The sequence below is a fragment of the Odocoileus virginianus genome, chromosome 15 (genome assembly GCF_023699985.2).
Source record: "Odocoileus virginianus isolate 20LAN1187 ecotype Illinois chromosome 15, Ovbor_1.2, whole genome shotgun sequence".
NCBI classification, from domain to species: Eukaryota; Metazoa; Chordata; class Mammalia; order Artiodactyla; family Cervidae; genus Odocoileus; species Odocoileus virginianus.
Genome location: NC_069688.1, coordinates 14,135,316 through 14,159,651, shown reverse-complemented (window position 1 = coordinate 14,159,651; position 24,336 = coordinate 14,135,316). Strand labels below are relative to the sequence as shown.

Sequence of the window (24,336 nt, the reverse complement as noted above, 5' to 3'; positions counted from 1 at the left end):
TGTCAAGTCCTGGAGAAGTCACTTAACCTGTTTGGTGTTCAGTTTTCACATTTATGTACACATACGTGGAATAGACATGGTTATACAATTCTATGACATCATTGGTTAAAGGGTGATCAATAACAATCATTACAAATTTTCATTGGGAAATAGGAAAACAATTCTCTGCTGTGCTTTTTCTTGGGTCAGTTGTCTCTCTCTGCCTGTCTTAGCCATGGTTTTCCCCATGAAAATCAAAGTCTGTAAGTGAATTTTCTTCTCTGATGTGTGCCCGATGCCTGGTGCATAGGAGGTCTCTGTGTATGTACAATTGAATTTCTAAGTCGTGGCCTAGAACTCTGGTCTCTGAACTGAAAACCATTTTATTGTTTGCCTCAGGTTATTCGATAAAAATAAAATGAACCCATGATTTCTTTTAAACAACAGTACATTCATTTCAGGAAGAAGAAGGTAATTTTAAAAGAAGTACAGAATGTTCATCTTTCCCATTTTGACTACTGCCTGTGAAATTCAGTCCCTTAAGAGACATAATATTTTCAACCAGGATTTACTGTTGATAGTAATTTAAGAAATAATTTAGTCTTTTAAACATCTGCTTTGCTAAAAATGGTATTCCATAAAAGCTTTTGCTAAACGTCTTCAAATGGTGTGTTTATTAAAGAGATGGTACGTAAATTAGATTGTTTCTTCTATCAACTAAACAAAAGGAGTAGTTATGTTTCTTCTGTTTTTTAATCATCTTACAGGCTGTAGAATTTATTATAGAATGTCATTCATTCATTGACTCAGCAAGGATGCATCACACCTTTGCTATGCTCCCGGTCCTTTTCTATCTAAAGCAGCTTAGAGAACACAGAGATGACCATTTACTCTCAGAGGGTGTATAGGCCATAGGGAAAGAGAGACACATAAAAATACACTCCTAAAACTGTGTGGTATGTGCAGTGATTGAGGTTTGCATGAAGTCGTTGGGATGTCCACAGAGAGGGATAAAGCACCGAAGTCAGCCTAGGACAGTCAGGCGAGGCTTCCTGGAGTTGCTCTTGGGCTGAGTCTTAAAAGATGAGTAAGAACCAATGTGGGAATTCCCTAGCGGCTCAGTGGTAAAGAATCCACCTGCCAGTGCTGGAGATGCAAGTTTGATCCCCGGGTTGGGAAGATCCCCTGGAGAAGGAAATGACAACCCAGTCCAGTATTCTTGCCTGGGAAAGTCCATGGACAGGAGCCTGCTGGGCTACAGTCCATGGGTTCTCCAAAGAGTTGGACATGACTTAGCAACTAAACAGCAACAACAAAGAACTGATGAAGCAAAAGCAGATAAAGATGGGAATGGGGTGGCTACGCAGGTGGGGGAGACAGACCAATGACAAGAGGAGGGGAATGGCACTTGATGCAGCGAAGTTCAGACTGTGAAGCAGGGAGTGAGGAGAGCTGGGGATGGAGAGCTTGGGGGACATGGCAGAGAGCTCAGTGAGGATTGTTGGAAGGCCTGGGCTTGCTCTGAGCGGTGGGAGCCAGGGAAGAGCTGTCAGCAGGGGAATCTCATTGTCGATGGTGCTGTAGGTATGTATCTCTTGGGTGTCAGAGGGATTAATGGAGAAGCACATGGACAGGACACAGGGGACAAGTTAGGAGGATGCCTCTAGGCAGCAGCTGATGAGCATCAGAGCCAGCAGAGACGCAGCTGGGGTGATGAGGAGGGGATGGGCTTGAGAGGCTTGTAGGAGGTAAACACTGCAGGATTTGGCAATCGATTAGATGCAAAGGATGACGGCCGAAGTACTGAGGAGGGCTTTCAAGATTCTAGCCTAGGTGAAAGGAAAAGTGAATGCTTGGATGGGAGGCTGAAGACTAGAGTCTCATTGTTTGAATGAGGCCTCACTTTCACTGGTTTAAGGTTGGGAACAGAACAAACTCTGTGTTTTCTCTCTCTGGGGGTGGGTAGGGGAGGTTGCCTGTGTTGCTGGAAGGACCTTTTCCTACTTGCCCAGACCTGCCCAGAAGGAGGCAGGAACTCTCTTTGGAACAACTTCCAGAGGGGCTCTTCTCTTTTGCCCTCCCCAATCTGGCCCATCTGAGATGGCTCTTCTCTGCCAGTTGTTGCAGCACACAGCCTTGAACCATGAAATGAAAAACTCCCTTTTCACAGGCTGTGAAAAATGTTACAAATATATATAGGGCCATTTCTCACTACAAATAAGTTCTAACAAACTTTCTTTTAAACAAAGGGAAGCCAAGAATTATAAAATGCCTAAAACCAAGTGAATGCATGTGTGTTGAAAATTTGTTGTGTATGTGTTTACCATCTGGTTAGTAGCACCCTCCTGCTAGCTTCCTGATTTAGGGGGGATACCCCACTGTGTCTTGGTGGGAGGTAGTGCTTATTTCCAAATATAGGACCTGAGGGGACCAGATTTTCTCACTCCCTGCTGTGGTCGGGCCAGGGACAGACATGTGACTTAGACTTGACTGATTGCAAACACTCCCAGGAGAACGATGGAAGGAAGTTGGTGGTTCCTTGTTGGAAGACATTCCTGGCCAGCATCACTGGAGGGGGTGCTGCAGCAGCTTTGCCATAGTCCTTGGGCTGCCTCGGTCCCCACCTATTTTCCACACCTGTTTCTTCAGTCTCTTGCTGATGCTATGGACCCTGATAGTCTTCCAATAAAATCTTTGTGCTCAAGAGAAATCAACAGGGTTGATTTCTGTTGCTTGCAAACAACAATCTTGACAGTATGAAACTCCCATGTAGGAAAGGTATTCAAATACTGGGTCTGACACACACGCACCCCCTCCCCTCCACCCTGCCCTCCTTTAAGCCCTGTAGTCTCATGTGCTTACGTGTAAACTGGGGCCAAGGGTTGAGTTAGACCAGAGGATGATTTGTAAGTATTAGGGCTTACCAGAAGAAATCATCTGCTGAGAAAACTGGACTCAAGCCCAGACAGGGGATTTTGGTTTGCACAAAACTGGCAGATTTAGAAACATTGAGACAGAGAAGAATGCTGAGCTGGCCATGTGTGAAAGAAAAAGATGAAGAATTGAAAAGCCGAAAGCTGTAGGTTTTTCTTGTAAATCCATGCCATGTGCATCATCAGGGCAGCAAGACCGAGGCGGTGAAGTTTCCTTAAAGTATACATTTTGTTATAAACAACTTCTAAAATTGATGTTTCAGGTGTGGGATTTAGCTTGAAGACAGGAGGGATGGAGGAACATTTATTGAATGTGTGTTGTGTGCCTGACTTTTAATCTACATTAGTTTATTTAATTCACCCTGAAAATGTCAAAGTAAGTGTAATATCCTGATTTTATTCACAAAGAAACTGTGCATAGTTAGACTTGCACAGCTTATAAGAAGCTGAGTTGAGATTTGAATCTGGGTCTTTTGACCCCAAAACTTATGCTCTGCCTTCTGAAGTTTACATGAAACCAACAGGAAGAATCAAAGAGAGAGTAGGATGCTAGACCTCAGGAAGAAAGTTCTTTTTCCATGTAAAGGAGAGTTGCGACCATAGCTGACTGGTTTGTTACACAGCTGCCACATGGACTCGGGGAGGGGACCTCAATTGTCTTGGTGTCTAAATAACCAAGAAACTCACTTTATAGCAGAAGAAATATATCACTGGCCTCTTGTTGACAAAATTAGCTGATATGACTGAATTAGCCCATCACTCATAAGCTTGATAGAATCATAAGAATGACCTAAAGACCGCTGGGAAATAATGTCCTAAAGGTTTGAGGCTCCTGTCCTAAGAAATAGAGTAAATATAGTGTTCTGCCAGATTCAGAATACAAGGTCTTGGAACCCAGGGGGAGGTGGGAGTACCTCCATCTTGTTTTTAGATTATTACACCTAACAATGAATTTAGAATGTTTTGGGGCTTTCTATCTCTGAGATCTTGGGTTGGTGGATTTGGAGGTCCTGGTTTCTACCGGGGACCACAGACATAGTTCCATTAGGGCTGAAGCTGAAAGTGTCGCTGGCCATTTGAGGCTCCTCACTGGCTTCCCAGGTGGTGCTAGTGGTAAAGAATTTGCCTGCCAAAGCAGGAGAGGTGGGTTTGATTCCTGGGTCGGAAAGATCCCCTGGAGGAGGGCATTCCAACCCCCTCCAGGATTCTTGCCTAGAGAGTTCCATGGACAGAGGAGCCCGGTGGGCTATAGCACATGCGGTCGCAAGAGTCAGACATGACTTAACGACTAAACCATGGTCGCAAGAGTCAGACATGACTTAACGACTAAACCATCACCACCATGCCACTGGACCAACAAGCAGTCGGAAGCTTACTGTGTTGGCTGGAGAGATTGATTGATCCTCATTATCAAGGAAAGTTAGGTTACTGCCATCCAACAAAGCTGAGAAAAAAACCACATCCAGAGCCCAGAAGACTCACTGGGTCTCTTCTTAGTGCTCTCACGTAGAGTAATGATGGTTAGTGAAAAACCATGACAACCCAGTAAATATTGGGTCACTAAGGGCTCCCATCCTATGGAAATAAAAGGTTGACTCATCTCTCAAGTAAACACAACTCCAGTCCTCTGCAGTGCTGAGAGTGGGGAGAAGGTGGATTGGGTGATGGAAAAAGGAAGTTTGGTTGTTGATTTTGGTTCCTTGATCAGCAGCTGAGGAGTGGATGGTAGTTGCTGTAGGTCTTATCTGATCAAGTACAGTTTCCTTTTTCTGCTTGTCTTTCTGCTACCTCTAGTAAAGGGTGTGTTACAGGTTAGGTTCCAGGTGAGAATGTGACTGTTCTGGGATCTCCTTTCCATGACAAGGCAGTTTGTGAGACTTGGTGTGTCAATAATGTTGGGGATGAGAGTTTCTTCATCTGAGTGAAGGACAAGATGGATGCTGAGTGGATGCAACAGGGTGGACCAGGCAGGTGACTCAGCATCTCTCCTTTTCCCTTCCCCACAATCATTTTCTGTCCTTCTCTAGACCTAGGGGCTTCCCAGCTGGCACTAGTGGTAAAGAACCCGCATGCAAATGCAGGAGACATTAGAGACTGGGCTTCAATCCCTGGGTCGGGAAGATCCCCTGGAGGAGGACATGGCAACACACTCCAGTGTTTTTGCCTGGAGAATCCTATGGACAGAGGAGGCTGGTGGGCTACAGTCCACAGGGTTGTGAAGAGTTGGACACGACTTGGGTGACTTAGCGCACACACACACACACTCTAGACCTAGGGCTGAGCCCTATAGACCACTTCATCTGGGCTCCCTTGCCCTCTGGTTTCCATTTGGGTTTGGTAAATGGGAGTTACAGACAAAAAAATCAGAGGAGGAGAGAAGTCAAAATATTTCTTCCTCTTTGCTTCAGCACCTTTGGCCCGAGTCTTCCATAACTTTGGTTCCTGCCAGGCAGCTCCTCTGCCCTGATTTCAGTTCTCATTGGATTCTGCAGAATTGCTTTTCTCCCCTTGCCCTTGAAGACCCAGAGGTAACAACAGCTTCCTGCTGCCCTCTTGAAAGCTCCCTTAACTCTATCCACACCTCCATAACTTATGCCTTCATTAAAACCTCTTACATTAAACCATTGGAGCAGTTTTGTAACCTGCTGGGCCCATGTGTGATACAAATTGGGAGCTGATTTCATTTCATTGAAGCAGAATGTTTTCATTTTATTAAAGCAGTCTTCATTTTCCCAGTAGTGTTTCTTGAAAAAGAGTTTCTGCAATATTTAAATCAATTTGATCTACAAATGTTTGATTTACATGCCGCCATGCCAGGAATCATACAAAATAAGAGGAGGAGGAGAGCTATTTTAAAAGTCTATTTTACCTAAGAAAGTTAGGCAGACATATTTTCTTTCTTTTAAATTTTATTTTTTAATTTGAAGTATAGTTGATTTACAATGTTGTGTCAATCTCCGCTATTCAGCAGTGACTCAGTTATACACACATAGACATTCATTTTAAAAATATTCTTTTCTGTTATGGTTTATTGGAGGATACTGAATATAGTTCCTTGTGCTAGGCAGTAGTTCCTTGTTGCTTGTTCATTCTATTATAAATATAATAGTTTACATCGACTAATCCCAAATTGCCATCCTTCCCTCCCCACCTCCCTTCCCCTTGGCAACCATGAGTCTGTTCACTACATAGACGGACGTATTTTCTTCCTAGTATTTCTTATGGTGAGTTACAGCATTTCCATGTCATAAACGAGAAAGTTGATATCTGTACACTTGTGGTAGAATTTAGCTGTTACTCTACTTTTTTTGATTCATTGTCATCAAGTTATAATCCTATGGGATATGCAGTAACCAAACATTCATTTATTCCTTCTCCAAGATTTTATGTGGTACTTACTGAACACCCCTTAAAGTCCTGCCACTGGTGAAACAAAGATGAATGAGGGATTGTCCTCAATCACCAGCACAGTTGGGCACAGTGAGAGAGCCATGGGCAAGTTCAATCAAGTCTTTACTTTCGAGTGTCCTTATTAGTGAAAGTGATACTAACATTTATTCATTTAAAAATTATTTGTTGCTATGTGCCAATGCTAGGCACTGGAAGAACAAGAATGAAAAAATGCACAGAAAAGAAACAAATGCTCCAAAGCATACAAAAGCAAAAGCAAGGTGAAATTAAAAAACCCCGAAGCCAAACAAAAACCCCCCAAGCATATACTCAGATGACCTCTGCAGTAATAACACTTGTAGCCTAGGGACCCATGTGGGGTTCTTGTGAGAGTTAAGTAAGACCTTTGTGGTGCACCAAGCACATAGTCGATGCTTAATAAATGTTTGAGATTATGATCATCATTTGGGGAGACTGACCCATTGTAATAAAATGTCATGTGTGCGAAATAGTCAAGGGGCACAGTTGGAGGGAGGAACGTATTCTTTTATGGGGAAATCATGGATGGTTCCATAAAAGAGGCAACTTTCGAAGGACAAACCTCACTTCACTGGACAAAGTAAAGTGAAAGTCACTCAGTTGTGTCCTGATTCTTTGCAGTCAGGCTCCGTGGTCCGTGGTCCATGGACCGTAGTCCACCAGGCTCCTCTGTCCATGGACTTCTCCAGGCAAGACTACTAGAGTGGGTTGCCATTTCCTCCTCCAGGGGATCTTCCCAACTCAGGGATCAAACTTGAGGCTCCTACGTGGCAGGCAGATTCTTTACCACTGAGCCACCAAGGAGGTGAAGCCCTTTATTCCTTGAGCAAGTCTTATCCTATTGTGGAAACATTATAATCTAGTTCACTGATGCCCCCTTGGCAGCTGGTTTCCAATCCTTTCTGACCATGTCATGGTAATTAACCTGAATACACACCTTTTCCCCACTTACCAAAATATTTGTTGGTTACGTTCCTGGGATGATAATTTCCAAGTCAAAGAGTGTAGGAATTTTGAATTTGACAGGGATTGTCCAACTGTCATCCAGAGAGGCTTAATCAATGTGCACCCCATCAGTAATGTGCCAGGGTGTGGGGCCATTATTAAGTAAATTAGTGTCAGTTGAACACAAGCATGCAGTACCATGACAGTCAATCTGATGATACCCAGACAGGTACTCGGGAACTAAGAGATGGGATACGCTGGATGAAGGAATGATTCACATCCCAGGCGGAATGGGGCAGGATGATGCAAGATTTCATAGTTGAACTTTTTACCTGCAGTTATACCCTCCCAGTTCAAACCTGTGTTGTTCAAGACAACTGTATTATGACCCATGATTTGTTATCTCCGCCTGTAACATTCTTCCTCAGGTATGGATTTTATCTCACTAGTTGCAACTCATTCTCTAGGTCTTAACTGTGTCTAGGGAGCTTTTCTGGCACCCAGAGAACAGACTTGGTTTCTGTAGTGATCATGGTGAAGCGGGACAGAAGGTCAAGCACCCCATCCCATCCCCACCTCTTTTGGTAACAGCTACTCCTTTCCTTTGGGGGAAGACTTCCCCCTTTATGCCGGTTCTGGTGGGGCTGATAATCACAGAGCCCACCTCCCACCACAGGAGTTGCCAGGTAACCAGGCTGAGCCAGTCATAGTCCTTACTGATACCACCCCCCACCCCCAGTGATTAGCCTTCCCATGGTCATGTGACCTAAGCAGAGCCCATCAGGGTCTTTCAAGACTGATTTCAAGAGACCTGGAGAGAGCGAGGGCATTTGTTTCTTATGGGCTGCTAAGCTAGAAGCCTGTGCATCTAGGAATACCAAAGGCTTATCTTTCTCAGCAGTGTTGAGAAAAGCTATCTGCATTTGGAGAGAAAGAGGATAGGGCACAAAGGGAAGACAGAGGTGAGGAGTGGAATAAGAGTGAGAGCCCTCTTTAGAGATTAGTTTAGTTCATCTACTCTAAAATTCACCCTTTTGAACTATACAATTCAGTAGTTCTTGGTAGAGTCACAGATTTGTCAACAGTCGCCACTGATAAACTACATAATTCTGGAACATTTTTATCATCCCAAATGAAAACTGTCACCTTCCACAATCACCTTCGATCTCCTCTCCTGGATCCCCAGCCCATGGAGACCAACAATCTACTTTCTGCCTATTCTGGATGTTTCATATAAATGAAATCATACAATATGTAGTCTTTTGTAGCTTGCCTTATTTCATTTAGAATAATGTTTTCAAGGTTTACCCATGTTTCGGTATATATCAATACTTCAGTTCTTTCATGGCTGAATAATATTCCATTGTGCAGATATACAACATTTTGTTTCTCCACTCACAAGTTGACAGACATTTGGCTTGTTTGGGGGCTTTTATAAATTATGCTTCTATGAATTTTTCATAAAATATTCCACAACATTAATAAACTATTTCTGTTAATTTATTAGATTAACAAGAAAACTTGTTAATCTCTGTCTTTCCCATCAGACTCTAAGTCTATGAGTGTAGGAGATCCTATAGGTTTTTAGTAATTACATATTTGCTGGGTGAATAAATGAAAGACATAGAAGTATGATCTCTATTTTACAGATAGGAAAGCTGAGGGTCTGAGAGATTAAATAACTTGTCCAAGTCCCATAACTAGTACATCCATCAGAGTTCCTAATTATAAACAACAGAAATCAACTCTGGCTGATTTAAGAAGAAAACTATTTTATTGACAGACTGTTGGGGAGCTCATAGAATTATAGGAAGACTCAGGCTTAGAAAATGAGGTGGAACAAAGGGAGGCAGCCAGGACTAAGGCCAAAACCATGCCTGAGAAGCAGCCTAGTAAGAACACTGCTGAGATCTCCCCTGAACAGAGCACATTCCCCGTGCACTGCAGTCACCATCTCTGTTCCTGGATATCAGACACTGCTGCTCTGCTGAGGGCCTCACCAGAATGCCTTTCTCTTAACCTTACTTCTTTGCACCACCAGTTTCTCATTGAAAGCTCATGGACTCAGCTGATTGAATATGATTTAGCTGCAAGGGAAGCTGGGAAAGTATCTTTTCAGCTTCTATAGTGAAGATGGGCTCTGTCTTACCCTGGAACTCTCAGTGTGGAATTCTCTAGGATAGGAAGGTTTAGAATTGGGTAGAAAAAACATATTAAAAAAAACATTCTTATAGTAGGTGGAAAACTAGGTCTGTCCACATTGAATACATTGTAGTTGTTTGATAGCTTCTGACAAAATGCCCAGTTCTCTGAACCTTTTGAGTCAGTGAAAAGCTTACTGTGTTATTTCTCATCTACTCCCCACTCTCCAAATGTCAGGTGTCAAAACTTTGACAGGTCATCATGTACTCAAGAGGTCTTTTAATTGCTTATCTATTCTGTACCTTTTATTTTAAAAGCAAATCCTGCCAGAACACAGTGCCCTTTTAAATGTAAACTGAACTGAGTGCCTTAAGAAAAGAAAAAAACAAAACAAAAATACCCAGAAAAACACTAGGGCTTCAGCTTCTGATCTTGCCATGTGACTGGGGAGTTCCCCTGCTGCTTTGACCTTGAGAGGCATGGCCTGGTGGCCGTGTCTGTCTCCCATGTGGCTCTTCCCTGGGGTGATGTCCCCAGGGCTTTTCATGGATGAACTCCCCATGTCAATTCCTCAACATCACATCAGGGGAAGCTAGCCCCAGACCATCCATCAGGTGTTCATTAAGCAGAATTGTGACAAGGTCCTAGAGGCTTCAGGCTGAGTGAAGCAGGATTTGATTAGTTGTTGTTCAGTTGCTCAGTCGTGTCCAACTCTTTGCGACCCCATGGACTGCAGTACGCCAGGCTTCCCTGTCCTTCACTATCTCTTGGAGTTTGTTCAAAGTCATGTCCATTTAGTCAGTGATGCCATCCAACCATCTCTTTCTCTGTCACCCCCTTCTCCTCCTGCCCTCAATCTTTCCCAGCATCAAGGTCTTTTCTAATGAGTTGGCCAAAGTACTGGAGCTTCATTTTCAGCATCAGTCCTTCCAATGAATATTCAGGACTGATTTCCTTTAGGATGGACTGGTTTGATCTCCTTGCTGTCTAAGGGACTGTCAAGAGTCTTCTCCAACACCACAGTTCAAAAGCATCAATTCTTCGGTGCTCAGCCTTCTTGGGCTTTGATTAAATCAGTGTAAAAACGCACCCCCTCTCCTCTGCCCTTGGGCACACGGATAATTAAGCCACATAGTTGCTAACAACCACTGTGGAGGTGCCAGCCTCCCTGTGTTAAAGCCAAGAGACTTCAGCTTTGCCAGATGTAGGGGAAGGACATTCCAGAGAACAAGGCCATTTCTCTTTGTCACCTTGGATATTCCAGCTGGGGGTTGGAGCAGGGAGAATTCAGAGAGAGTCTGGTTCACCCTGACCATTTTACAGAAATTAGGCTGGAAGCTTGCTTGAGCTTACATAGCTCAGAAGTGGTAGGGCCAACACAAACTTCAGTTCTCCATCTCTAAAATGGAAGTGATAAAAATAAGAAAATATTTGGGACTCCCCTGGCCATCCAGTGGTTAGGACTCTATGTTTCCATGGCAGGGGGCCCAGGTCTGATCCCTAGGTGAGAAACTAAAATCCCGTAAGCCATGTGGTGTGGCAAAAAATAAATTAATTAAAAATTAAATGAAATATTTGTGAATCAGAAGTTTGCTATGGCATCAAATAAGAAAATATTTGTGGAAGCAGTTTTATACAAATAGTACATAAATTTAGCACACCCTGAACAAGTGCTTAATCTCTCTGTACCTCAGCCCCATCACTTGTGAAACGGGAGTAACATCATCAGTCCCAAGTCACCCCCTGCAGTGGGACACCAAGTGCTAACCACTGGACCACCAGGGAAACCCCTGTGCCATCTTTGTGAACACGCAGCCTTGGGGTACTGTCCTGAGGGCTGAGCTTGTTCCACAACCTGGCTCTGTCGGTACCTACAGGCTGGCTGGGTGACTATAGGCTTCCTTTTTTGGGGGACATCCATTTCCTTGATTGTAAAAAGAGGGGGGCAATGGGCTCTTTTAGTTTTAGTAGGAGGTGTAGATATTGGAACTGAATTTACTCATTTCCTAGAGTAGTTAAGCTTGTGGATTCTAGATTCAGAGTCCTGGGTTTGAGGACAGTCTTGCGTGACTGAGCAAATAATTTAACCACTCTGAGCCTCAGCTTTCTATCTGTAAAATGGGGATGAAGAGGATACTTCTTCAAGGGTTGTTGTGAGGATGGAATTAGACAGTGCATGTGCACTACCTAGCCTGGTATCTGGCATCCCATGAGCTCCTGGTGAGTACTGGCTATAATATTAATGTTAGTTGCTCAGTCGTGTCTGACTCTTTGTAAACTTGTGGACTGGGGCCTGCCAGGCTCCTCTGTCCATGGGATTTCCCAGGCAAGAATACTGCAGTGGGTTGCCATTTCCTTCTCCAGATAGTATAAGTAGTAATAATATAATATTAATAACCACAGTTACTGGAATGGGGTTTCTTTTCTGATGTGGAGCATTTAAAAAGTCTTTATTGAATTTGATACAATATCATTTGTTTTATGTTTTGTTTTTTTTGGCCACGAGGCAGGGATCCCCAACCTGGGATCAAACCTTCACCACCTGCATTGCAAGGTGAAGTCTTAACCACTGGACCAACAGGGAAGTCCCATGGAAGTGGGTTGTTTCTAAAGCTAACTCTCTAGTATTAGCTTCTTTCGTCCATGTTCTTAGTCTTTTCCTTTGAAGTCAAGTTCAAAGTTTTGGTTAACTAAGAGTTCCAGTTGAATACTGGTTAATCGAGTTGGCTCCCCTCTCATTTGGTGGTTTATGCCTATTTATGGATAGAATTTGTAAGGAGCTTGTTGGGCATCAGGAGGTGCTTGTCTCAAGCACATTTGTTCTGAGACAAGGAAATAGATGTAGGTTTCCATGCAGGGAGAACCACACTGAAACCTAGAAGGCAAATGGCCTCCGGGAGATCCAGGTTAGACAATCTCTTACCAGAAGTAGAAGCAACTTCTTCTGAAAAAGAAAAAATTATCTAATATCATGTTTTGTCTGAGTGCCACAGGAATGCATTTTTCTTGGAGATAAATAAAAAAGAAGCAACTGCCTTGTCCACACAAAAGTAATAAATGGCAATAAAATCTCCTGTGAACAGCCACTTCCTAGAAACCTGGACCCAAAAATGTGGGCTCAAAGTCAAGGGGTAGATAGATAGTAGATGCACTGCATAAAAACACGAAGAACGTGGAGAACTGGTTATGGATTTATGACATGTTTATGAAGCTGAATATTTGCTTTTTAAAAGTCTCCTTCCCATGGCTTTGCAGAGAGAGGAGGCTCTGGGGAGCGTTTCCACTCGGCCTCCGGGAGAGCAATGGGGGAAAGAGGTACGGGGAGACAGAGGGGCTGTTTATCTGTTGATGGAAGAGCAAGTGAGCAAGTGAAATTTCTCGAGGCTCCACCCCTTTGCACAGGAAGTCAATTCAAGGGTCTTGGTTTTACTCAGCATCTAGACAAGTGGTCCTTCTGGAAGGGAGGTCCTATGGGGGTTCTGCCTCCAGCCAGCTCTTGGGCTCCAGGCCATGGCGTCCTTGGCACGGTGGCAGTGGAAGCTGTTTGTCTTCTGTGGCACTCACTTTTTCAGTTTCTGGTCCACTCGGCAACCTCTCTGTCCCTTGCACCTTGCTATCTGGTGACTTCTGTCCCACTGGCCATCCAGTCCCTATCAGCCCCCCTCTCCTGGGCCTTCTTTCAGTGGTTCTCTGCTCTCACCATCCTCCCATTCATCAAGCCCACCACTCTGCTCCATATCAAACAATTATAGTACCTAACTACTAATAAAACCAGGTGCTTTCTTTGTACTCACTGTGAGGCATTTTACAAATGTCTCAAAATCCTACACAACCCCAGAGAGATAGGTATTCTGAGCTCCATTTTTCATATGGGCAAACTGAAGCTCAGCTTGGCGAGTTAACTTATTCAAAGGTACACAGCTAGTTAAGTGGCAGAGCCAGAATTTGATCCCTGACCTTCTTTCTCTTGAAGAACTGGGTCTGTCTAAAACTCCAGTGGTCTTCAACTGATGTGACACCATGTGACTTTTCTTGGAACCAAGTCACATGGAAGAATATAAATAAAGGTGGTGGTGCTCCATGGAGAGCAGGGATGAACATGCCTGTCGGAGGTTGACAGCTGTTCACGTTAATAGCTCAGTAAGTTTTATTTATTAATTAATTCATTGGAATTGAGCTCTTCTGGGGCACATACCTTCTTTTAAGCGAGTTCCTGGGCAACTAACTTGTAAACCGGTGATAGTAAACCTCCTGGTAGGTTGTTGTTAGGTTTAGTGGAGTGTCTGGTACAGGGGAAGCAATGATTGTGGCAGTGATTATGATGACTTCACACGGAATTTTAGTCAAAGTACAAGATTATGAGGATTAATTTCTCATTTAATGGATGACCTAGGAGGGTGCCGATTTCTTTAACGACACCAGAACCCAGGTGGGTCTGATAGCTGTCCTGGCCCATCTGCCTGGGGAAGGGGGAGGGGGGCTGGTATTAATAGATGTTTAAGCCTGGGAGGGGATGCTCACGGCTGCTCCCATGAGCCAGCCAGGCACTCTACTGGCAGGGAATTTTGAAATGAGACACTTATAATAGCAAAGCAGTTCCACAGGTGCTTTGTAAACCTCTTCAGTTGCCTTGCTCCTTGTGGCTACTCAGAAGGGCTCTAATTCTGGCCTCAGCTGGCTGGGGATGGCTGTTTCTTCCAAACTCCTCCTCCACGGCTGGATTCCCTGCTTCTGGTTACATTTGAGTGTTTATTGTATGCATTATTTATTTGACTGCATGGGGTGTTAGTTGTGGCTCATGGGCTTCTCTCTGAGGCACTCGGACTCAGTAGTTGCAGTGTGTATGCATGTGGAATCTTAGTTGCTGGACCAGTGATAGAATCCACGTCCCCTGCATTGTAAGGCAGATTCTCAATCACTGGACCACCAGGGACGTCCCCAGGTTACATTTACAGGAGTGTCTTTTGCTTGGAGCTGAGCCAAGAGCTGGACCATGTGGAGGGACTTGGCCGGGAAAGCTGTGCATGGGATGGGACTGTGGAGGAAGGAATGAACTATAGGTTCTCGTAGCTGTCACTCAGAGAAAGAAAGTGGTCCTTTCCCTCTTTCTTCTGCAGCCATGGATTTCCATATGGATGCCCTGCAGGAGCTATGCCTGTTTCTGGTTTCTGCCGGACTGTTTGTTAGCATTCCCAGCAGATGCAGAAAGAAAAGAGAAGTCAAGGGACCAGGAAGGGCCCCTGGTTGCCTGGGGGTTTCCCAGGCAGTGTAAATGACTTGGCAAAGTCTACATGCCTTTGGGCTGAGCTAGGCCGAGAGAGGCCAGGTGTTTGAGGGTCTGTTAGGGCACAGAGAAAGTGAAGGGCCTCCTAGGTCCTGCTCATTGGCTTAGCATCAGAGTGTTGAAGAGCTGGGATGCAGGAGACGCTCCAGGGCTCTGGGAAGTTGTGACTTGCCCCAACAGGTACATTTCTTGAGCACATTAGCCAAGGCACTTGGCTGCAAACTCAGATCAGTTTAAGGAAAAAGAAAAGCGTAGAGGGAATGTTTTGGTTCAGGAGCATTGAAAGTCCATGGGTGGCTCTTGGGCTGTGGGCATGACTTGAGGTCCCCGTGCCTCTCTGTTCATCCCCACCCCACCCACCTCTCCCCATTATACCTTCTTGCTCATCTCTGCACTGGCTTCAACACCAGGCAGGCTTTTCTCATCAGTGACGAAGGTAGCCATTGGCCCCTCCCAGCTTCCATTGTCCTCCAAGTCGATTATCTGAGAAAAAAAAAGAAGAGCATCATTCCTCAAATTCCAGTCTAAGTACCAGGAATGACACGATTGACCTGGCTTGGGTCACCTGCCCATTTCCTGAAGCAAAGCTCCACCTAGGAGCATTCTGATTAGCGCTGTCTGAAGCTCAGAGGCTGGAGCCAGCCCATGTGAACCACCTGGCTGCAGGTAGGGAAGGGGGGGTATCCTTCAGAGATGCTGGGCAGACAAGAAGTCTTACCTCCTCCACAGTGGGCATGTCCCCTGCCATCAACACCTTAGTGAGCACCCATGATCCAGTTCTGGCCCCAAGGAACTCATCTTTACCCTGGCTCACTACCCCCCCCCCCCCACCCCCCGGGCCCCTGCCCATCCCATCCTACCCAGATGGAGGTAATAAGAATGCAAGTTTTAATTAGCATTGAAGAGCTTGTCTCTAGGTGTCTGTGTGTGACTTCAGAGCAAATCATACTTACAGTAATTAACATTTATTGAGCACTTACCATGGGACAGAAAATTGATTACATGCTTTGTATTTTAACTGCCTTGAATCCTCAAAACAACACCGGGGGATAGGTACTGGTGCTCACTTTACAGGTAAAGGAACTGAAGCTGATCTGCCAGAGAAGTTTATAAATTTGTCTGAGGCCACTCAGTGCATAAAGAAGGCTGTTGGATTTCAGAGCCCATGCTGTGATACATTAGGTGGCTGCCTCCCAGGTCCAGCTATGCTGTATTCTGCATAGCACTTCACTGCAAATGTTTACAGGATTGTGAGTAATGGCTCAGGGCATCAGGGAGGGCTGCTATGTAAGGTTGTATGGACTATGCACTGCACAACTCAGGAGGGGCCATACATGTTGTCATCTTTGTAATTGTAAACATTGGAGTTGTGCAGTGGACAGCCTGCATAAATATATGTGGCTACTCTGAGGCCTTGGGGCCTGCATAAACCGAGAGCCAGAGGTCACATGGAAATGCCAGGAGCTCAGTTGGGGAGCTATTAAAAACTGCTTGGGAGTTGGTGTTGAGATTAGGAATCAGGGAAACAAGCCAAGGTAATGGGAGAAGGAACGCGGAGGACTCTAGCTGGGGCAATCTGACAGAATCTGCTGGATGGTTTCTTTCATACCCAAACTCACACTAAGTGACTTTTTAAAAAGGGGGAGGGGCTAGTTTCATTGCATCATAGAAGTATATATGCAAATTGATGAACATTTGGAAAATGTAGAAAAGTTTAAGCATGAAAATAGTAGTCCCACATTATCCATGACCCAGAGAAAACCACTGCTAATATCTTATTGGATTTTTTCTAGACTCTCCTCTCTCTGTTTCTTGATGGGTGATATAGATAGATACATAAATAGTTATAGATGTCTGAAAGTGAAAGTGTTAGCCGCTCAGCTATGTCCGACTCTTTGAGACCCCATGGACTATAGCCCGCCAGGTTCCTCTGTTCATGGAAGTATTCAGGCAAGAATACTGGAGTGAGTTGCCACTCGCTTCTCCAGCGGATCTTCCTGACCCAGGATTGAACCTGGGTCTTCTGCACTGCAGGCAGATTCTCTACCATCTGAGTCACCAGGAAAACTCTGTATATAAACATATATGTCAGTATTTATCAGATGTCTGTATAATATCTGTATCTATACATAGGTAGATAGATATAGATATAGGAATAATATAGACATTGATTTGTACATGGTTTATCATGTTAAGGGCTTCCCTTGTGGCTCCGCTGGTAAAGAATCTGCTTGCAATTTGGGAGATCTGGGTTCGATCCCTGGGTTGGGAAGATCCCCTGGAGAAGGGAAAGACTATCCACTTCAGTATAGAGTATTAGCTCATACTATTTGCATAGTTTTCCCCTGGTCCCCTGGTCCTCTGAAATGGTTCAGATGGGATAGAACTGACTCTCGCTGATCCTGGAGCATCTTCAAGGTCCCACCTGACTGCTAACACAAGCTTTTGAGCAATTCTTTCAAGAACTAGTGGGCCATAGAATAGAGAGGCCATTAATAGAACTGATCATTAAGCTGGTGGCTTAGAATCTGCCTGCAATTCAGGGTTCAATCCCTGGGTTGGGAAGATCATCTGGAGAAGGGAATGGCAACCCACTCCAGTAATCTTGCCTGGAGAATCCCATGGAGGCTGGTGGGTGATAGTCCATGGGATTGCAAAGAGTTGGACACGGCCGAGTGATTTTCACTACACTACACTAATAGAACTGAAGGGAAGTAGGAACAGTCATTGGAGTGAAGAAGAATATGACACAGTCAAACCCAGGGGTGCTGAGTGTTGAGGGGCCACTGGAACCTGTGGGCCAACACTCAGAGTCGTGAGCCAGCTAGTACACCAGGGCGCTTGGTGACCCTGCAGATCATGAACTTGTCCTGCTGAAAGGGACCTTTGAGGTGATGTGGTCCAGCTTCCCCTCTCCTCCTCATCACCTTCCTGCCCCATCTTGAACACACAGATACATTTTCTAGATGAGGAATCTAAGATCTAGGGAGGTACCCTGCCCTGCTTGAGACCATAGAGTGAGTCAGTGGCAGAATTCAGGGCTCCTGACTGCTTTCCAAGAATCCAGAGTGTCTGAAAATGTGTGTCGGGAAAGGCCAGGCTTATCATATACTCTGGAATAAAGAAGTGTTCCGTGGTCAAAGCAACGCTTTGGTCAAAGACTGCATACTGTAATCCTTAGCTTACTAAAGGCTCTGATAAGGCCTGCAGCCAAGAAACCTGTTGAACTTGGTTCAAGGCATAGTTTCCTGAACTTGTGAAGACAAAGAGCTCTTTTCTCATGGATCATCTAGCCATGTGTTGAGGTACATACTGGGGGGAAGAGAGGCTGTGTCATACTCACTATGCAGCCTGTCCCCTTAGGCCAGCAGAAAGGATACCCGAGGATATAAGAAATGTCACACTGGGTCAGAGTCATAGTTCTTCCAGCCTGGGAATGTGCTCGGTGATAGGGCCACCACGAAGAGTGTCGCAAGAGCCCTCTGCTGAGGCCAAATGTGGAGGCTGGACACTGGATTTTCATGGCCTAATAGCTCAGTAGGATACTGTGGTCCCCAAATAGATTTAAACTTTAGAAAATTCCAAATAGCACAGTAAATAAATTCCATGGGAGCAAGTTCTTGTGTGTCTTGTTCTTTTCTGTGTCCTTGATACCTGTGCCCAATACATAGTTAGCATATTCAGCAAGTAAAGACTTGCAGAATAAATGGAATTAAATTTACATTGTCCTTTTTTAAAGAAAAGTTTTTTTGATGTGGACCATTTTTTAAAAAAGCCTTTATTACATTTGTTACAATATTGCTTCTGTTTTATGTTTTGGCTTATTGGCCCTGAGGCATGTGGGATCTTAGGTCCCTGCACCCCCTGCATTGGAAGACCGAGTCTAAACCACTGGACCTCCAGGGAAGTCCCTCCACTGGCTTTGGAGGGCGGCAGAATTCTGTAATCTTTTTCCCTGAGTGACATACACTCTTTAACTTTCCTCTTTGAGGCTTGGAGACTTACAACTTATGATTGAAATTTAACAAATACTTATTGAGTGCTTAATGTATGTGACTCCTGGGCTAGACCTGTTCCCATATAAGTAGGATCTTAATATTGTCAACGACCCTGTGAAGTACTCAATCCCAATTTTTCAGGTGAGGAGGCTGAGGCTTGGAGGTGTCAAGCGATGTTTTTAAGAAGTGGCAAAGCTGGAATTTCAACCCAGGTGTTCTTAATAAACGGCAAAGCTGAGATTTATGACCAGCACCAGGTGTAGCTTATTCATGGACTCCACGTGGGATGATCAAGATTGACGTGAGATGAATCAGCAAGAGGTAGGTCCCGGATGAAGCTTCCTCCGGATTATAAAGGAAGGCACTTCCTCTTCTGAAAAGTTGTTTGTGGCAAGGCCTGGTCACCGTGGCTTTCCTGGGGGCTATGTGGGGACCCGAGGCCACCTGTCATGTGTCCTTGTGGAAAGTAATTCTGCCTGATGCAGGGTAGCTCTGAGAGTTGAGAAACATGAACAGGTCACAGCTGATGGAACAGCTGAAGCCCTAAGCCTCCCATCCCTGGTTACAGGAACACAAACTGTAACATGCCAGCCTGCCTCCCATTGGCCTGTCCACTCAGGTTGATATTTTCCATCCAACCCATTGAATGCCCAGGCATTGATTTTATTAGCACTAGAGTGGCTTTTTTTTTTTTTTTTCAGTTTAATTTAAAAACTGAAGAAAGACAACTGTTGTTAATTCCTGGCCACTCTCTGAAAATTGTCTGCTCCTCTGAGCTGGGGCACAGAGTGGCTAATTAAACTGCCTTCAAGGCAAAGTGTGTATTTGGATGGGAGGCCTTGGTGGATGGAGGGTTATGTCTCAGTAGATTCATGGGATGTCCGAACTGGGCGCACCCTGAAGGTCATTGGGTTCCTCATCTTACAGAAGAGGAAATCGAGACTCTGAGGTCATCCGAGGTCATATAGCTCTTGATTGGGAAAGCTGGATTTCAAACTCAAGTCTTGATTTTTGGTGCAGTTTTCTTTAATCTGCAACATGCTGCTATCATGAATACTATCTTGGTTTCATCATTACACAACTATTTAGCCTCAGATCTTTACCCATCTGTTAAGTACAGGCAATCATAGTTAGCTACCTCGTGGATTTATGGTAAAACATAAAAGCGATTTTAGCTGTAAAGTGCTTTCCCCATGCACCTGGTACACATAATTGCTTAGTAAATTAGAACTTTAAAAATTTATCTATAGTATCATCTCCCGAGGTGGGGGAACTGGCTTGTGAGGAGGAAGGGGTACCTCTGTCTGCCTACCGCCTGCAGCCTGGGGTGTGGCAAGGACACGGTAAGAAGTTGCATTTGTGGGGCATCTTGCCTGCCAATCTCCGTGCTCTGCCGTACACGCAGTTCAGTCGCTCAGTCGTGTCCAACTCTTTGCAGCCCCGTGGACTGCAGCGTGCCCAGCTTCCCTGTCACCAACTTCTGGAGCTTGCTGAAACTCATACATACAGTGTTGTTGTGAAACGGGACTTTTCTTGCCACGGAGAAAAGCGATCTGATAAACCTACTCATGTGAAGGGTCATTGGTGATGTTTTACTCTTCTCAAAATGGCTCGGAGCTGATACTCAATGCAGAGGAATTCATTTCTGAGCAGGGAATCTCAGGTAGTGGCTCCAGGTGAATAGGAAAGAGAAGCAGCCTTTGGGGCTTGAGCTTCCTGGAGCCCCTCGGGTTAAAAGAGAGGAGGCGGTGGTTTGCTCAGCCCACACCTGGGGCTCAGCCTACAGGCCTGTCCCTGTCATCCTGACTATGATGTGCCCTCACATGGGGCTTCCTGTTGGGGAAGCTGGTTCTGGGTGGTGGGAGGGCAAGGGCTGACCTCTCATCTTCCGAGATAAGGCACCCGGGATGCGAGCTGCACTGAAGAGGCTTGAATGTGCAGCTTGTCCACTGTCATCTCCTCAACTCTGCCTGAGCTCCGGGTTCAAAATCAAAAGCTTCCCACAAGTGAAATTAGCTAAGTGAAAACCTAGTGCACTTTCTAGAACTATTAAAAAACACAAACAGAGAAAGTCTTATGTTAGCACTATTAGTAGGAACAACCCATTTATTTATTTATTTTGAAAGCTTTTTGTTTTGTATTGGGGTACAGCTGATTAACAATGTTGTGATAATTTCAGATGGACAGCAGAGGGACTCAATCATACATATTCAGGTATCTCCCCCAAACTCCCCTCCCCTCCAGGCTTTCATATAACTTTGAGCAGAGTTCTCTGTGCTATGTATACAGTAGGACCTTGTTGGCTGTCCATTTTGAATATAGCAGCAGTGTACAAGTCGACCCCCAGCTCCCTCACTATCCCCTACCCTAATCCTTTCCCCTGGCAACCAGAAGTTCATTCTTGAAGTCTGTGAATATTGGTTTTGTAAATAATGTACTGTGAATTTAAGTACTGTGAATAAGTTTCAGTTTTATGACATTGTGCTAATTTAATTCAACATTTGAGTCAATATACATTTTTGTACAAGGTACAACTCTGTGCTAAACAGAAACCCAAAAGTGCTGCTGTGTCCTTCTTCTGCTCTATCCCCGTTTTAATCTGGCATTGATATACTTATAAATATCTCTTGAATCCATCTTTATCCCTCCATTATTGCCATTGTTACCCCATCATCACTCCATTCCATACTGAAGTGGCCTCCTCTATGTCCTTACTGGATCCTTCTTCTCTAGTCTTTATTGCAGAGTCTCCAAAGCTTTGCATACCATGTGATGGCCATTGGGGTGCAGGCATAAAATACTAGAATTTTTCTTTTTATTAATATTAGGAATAAAATTTCACTTATATTCAACAAGTGGCTTTACCCAGGCTCCTTGGCCCAATCCTTGGACCAGACAGTCTTGTAATTTGGTTTGACAGGCACGCTGGAGGCTCTAGAACATGGCAGGGCTCAAGGTTGCCCTCATGGTTTTCTGCTTGTTAGGTTTTTTTTTTTCCAGATTTATTGATGATTACAAGTTGTACATATTTAATGTATATAGTTTGATGATTTTATGTACATATGCACTGTGAATATTCACAACAATCAGCTAATTAACATATCCATCATCTCATTGGGCTACCCCTTTTTGCAGTGAAAACCCTTAAAATTTACCCTCTTAGCAATTTCAAGTATACTGTATAATATTCTATAGTCACGTTGCATAGATGGGATCTCTAGAACTGATTCATCTTGCATCACTGAAACTTTGTATCCTTGACCAACCTCTCCCCATTCTCTAGCTCCTGGTAACCACCATTCAACTGTTTCTATATCTGACTATTTAGATTCCACATATAAGTGAGATCATACAATATTTGTCTTTCTGCATCTGGTTTATTTCACTTAACATAATTCTTCCAGGTCTATTAATGTTGTTGCAAATGGCAGGATTTCCTCCTTTTTTTTTTAAAAAAAAAAAAGACTGACTAACATCCCGTTGTAATAAGGGTGCCACACTTTCTTCATCCATTCATCCACCAGTGGACGTGTAAGTTGTTTCCATATCTTGGTTATAGGGAATAATGCTGCAGTGAACATGGGGGTGCAGATATCTCTTTGAGATCCTGAATTCATTTCATCTGGATATACTTCTGGATATATTCCAGAAGTAGAATCGCTGGATCACACAGTAGTTTTTTAATTTATTGAGGAACTTCCATACTGTTTTCAATAGTGACTGTACAAATTTGCATTCCCACAAGTGTTGCACAAGGGTTTCCTTTTCTCCGCATCCTCACCAATCCTTGTTACCTTTCATTTTTCTGATCATAGCCATCCTAACAGGTGTGAGGTGATCCTCCCTGGGGTTTTGACTTGCATTTCCTGATTTGTGAAGCTGAGCATCTTTGCAGGTACCTGTTCACGTCTGTATGACATCTGTTGACATCTTTGGCAAAGTCTATTCAGGTTCCCTTGTGCATTTGTCCTCAGTATCTTAGAATGTGCTGCATTTTGTATCTTCTCCAGGAGATGCCGTTTATGGATTCCATTAAGTAACTTTAATTAAATTAGCTTTCAAAATATGGACAAGCAACTTAAAAGGATTCCTGCCTCATAGCTGTAGATTGAATACCTAAAGCAAGCAAGGGGGAGTGAAAGGCTAGTGGCTGAGCCATTACATCTTGAATGAGTAACGACAATGATAAAGTCTTTGGATCTAATTAAGTCAGACACCAAGTTGGCCCCCGAATTCAGATTGGTCAAAAATATCACATGAAGGGACTTCCCTGGCAGCCCAGTGGTTAAGACTCTGTGCTTCCAATGCAAGGGGCAAAGTTTTGCTCCCTATTAGGGAAACTAAGATCTCACCTACCCCACAGCATGGCCAAAAAAAATCACATGAAATATGGGCAAACATCTATTGTTGTTGGTAATAAACCTCACCCTAAGTGTACATTGTGCTCTGAGATATTGATTAATGATAATACACAGCCATCATCATAATTTTCAAGAAAATCTTTTCTTTGTGCTCATTTTCAAGCATACACTGAAAAAAAATAGTAATGAAACTCCATGTACCTACTACTCTGCTTCAATAATTATCAGCATTTTGCCAAGACAAGACTTTGAAAACTGTTTCTTAGTTCCCTTTAAAAACTTCTATATTTGTTTGTTTCATAATGTACACAAACTATACAATATATATGAATATACAAATATACAACACATAAAATTACATAAAACATTTTTTTACTCTTAAGGATGTATAATCCAGTGTTTAGAGAAGGCTGTTCCACCTAGCAGGTAGGAGACCTTTTTGATGTGAAAACCTAATGATTCGGCATATACCTCAAGGGCTTCTCCTTGCTTTTAAGGAAAGTTCTGCAAAGATCCATCCAAGTCTCTTGCCTTGCTCCCTTCTAGCTCCCGGTCCTGTCTCTGCTGTGGTCCGTTTGTTGACCATGCAAACTTTGCACGCTGCACGCTCTTCCTCTGGCCCAGGGCCTTCCTGCTTTCTTCCTCTGCTCTCCTTCTCACCTCCAGGGCCACTTTTATAGGGAATCCTTTCCTTCCCTCCAGTCCAGATCATATTTCCTAAATGTGATCCATTCTCATTGGATTGAATTCTTTCCCTTCCTTTTGTGTCTCAGTCTGTAATATCTAACTATAGACTCATCTGGGTGATGGCTAATGTTTGTCTCTATCTACTGACATCTCCCAGAAGTCTACCCTCCCCAATGTCTAATGCAGTGCCCAGCACATAGTAGGAATTTGACACCTTGTGGACTAAATGAAGGCTATGTTATAGTGCAAGGTTAAAACAGCGCAAGGGTGAGAGGTGCATGCTCAGTCACTTCAGTCGTGTCTGACCCTGCCACCCCATGGACCGTAGCCCGCCAGGCTCCTCTGTTCATGGGATTCTCCAGGCAGGAATATTGGGGTGCCCTTCTCCAGGGGATCTTCCTGACCCAGGAATTGAACTCGGGTCTGCCTGCGTCTCCTGCATTGCACCTGGGAAGCCCCAAGGGTGAGAGGTGATCCCTATAAATCCCAGCTGGTAGATGAGTCGTTATTGCAGGAGAAGTCCAACCCTGGAAGAGATTATGAGCAATGCAAGACAGCGGTTCAGGTTCATGGATAGT

General features: G+C 44.2%; 1 long non-coding RNA gene across 2 annotated transcripts in view; it reads left to right on the top strand.

The window, feature by feature from the left end:
• Nucleotides 1–24,336, top strand: part of LOC110128309 (uncharacterized) — a 66,604-nt gene that overhangs the window by 15,721 nt on the left and 26,547 nt on the right. The window contains exons 1-2 of one of the 2 annotated variants that reach the window (XR_011491406.1): nucleotides 7,499–7,714; nucleotides 18,852–19,031. This is a non-coding gene — a long non-coding RNA (uncharacterized lncRNA). Of the gene's footprint in view, nucleotides 1–7,498; nucleotides 7,715–18,851; nucleotides 19,032–24,336 lie in introns of those variants that run through there. The other variant, XR_002311118.2, reaches the window with a different exon arrangement.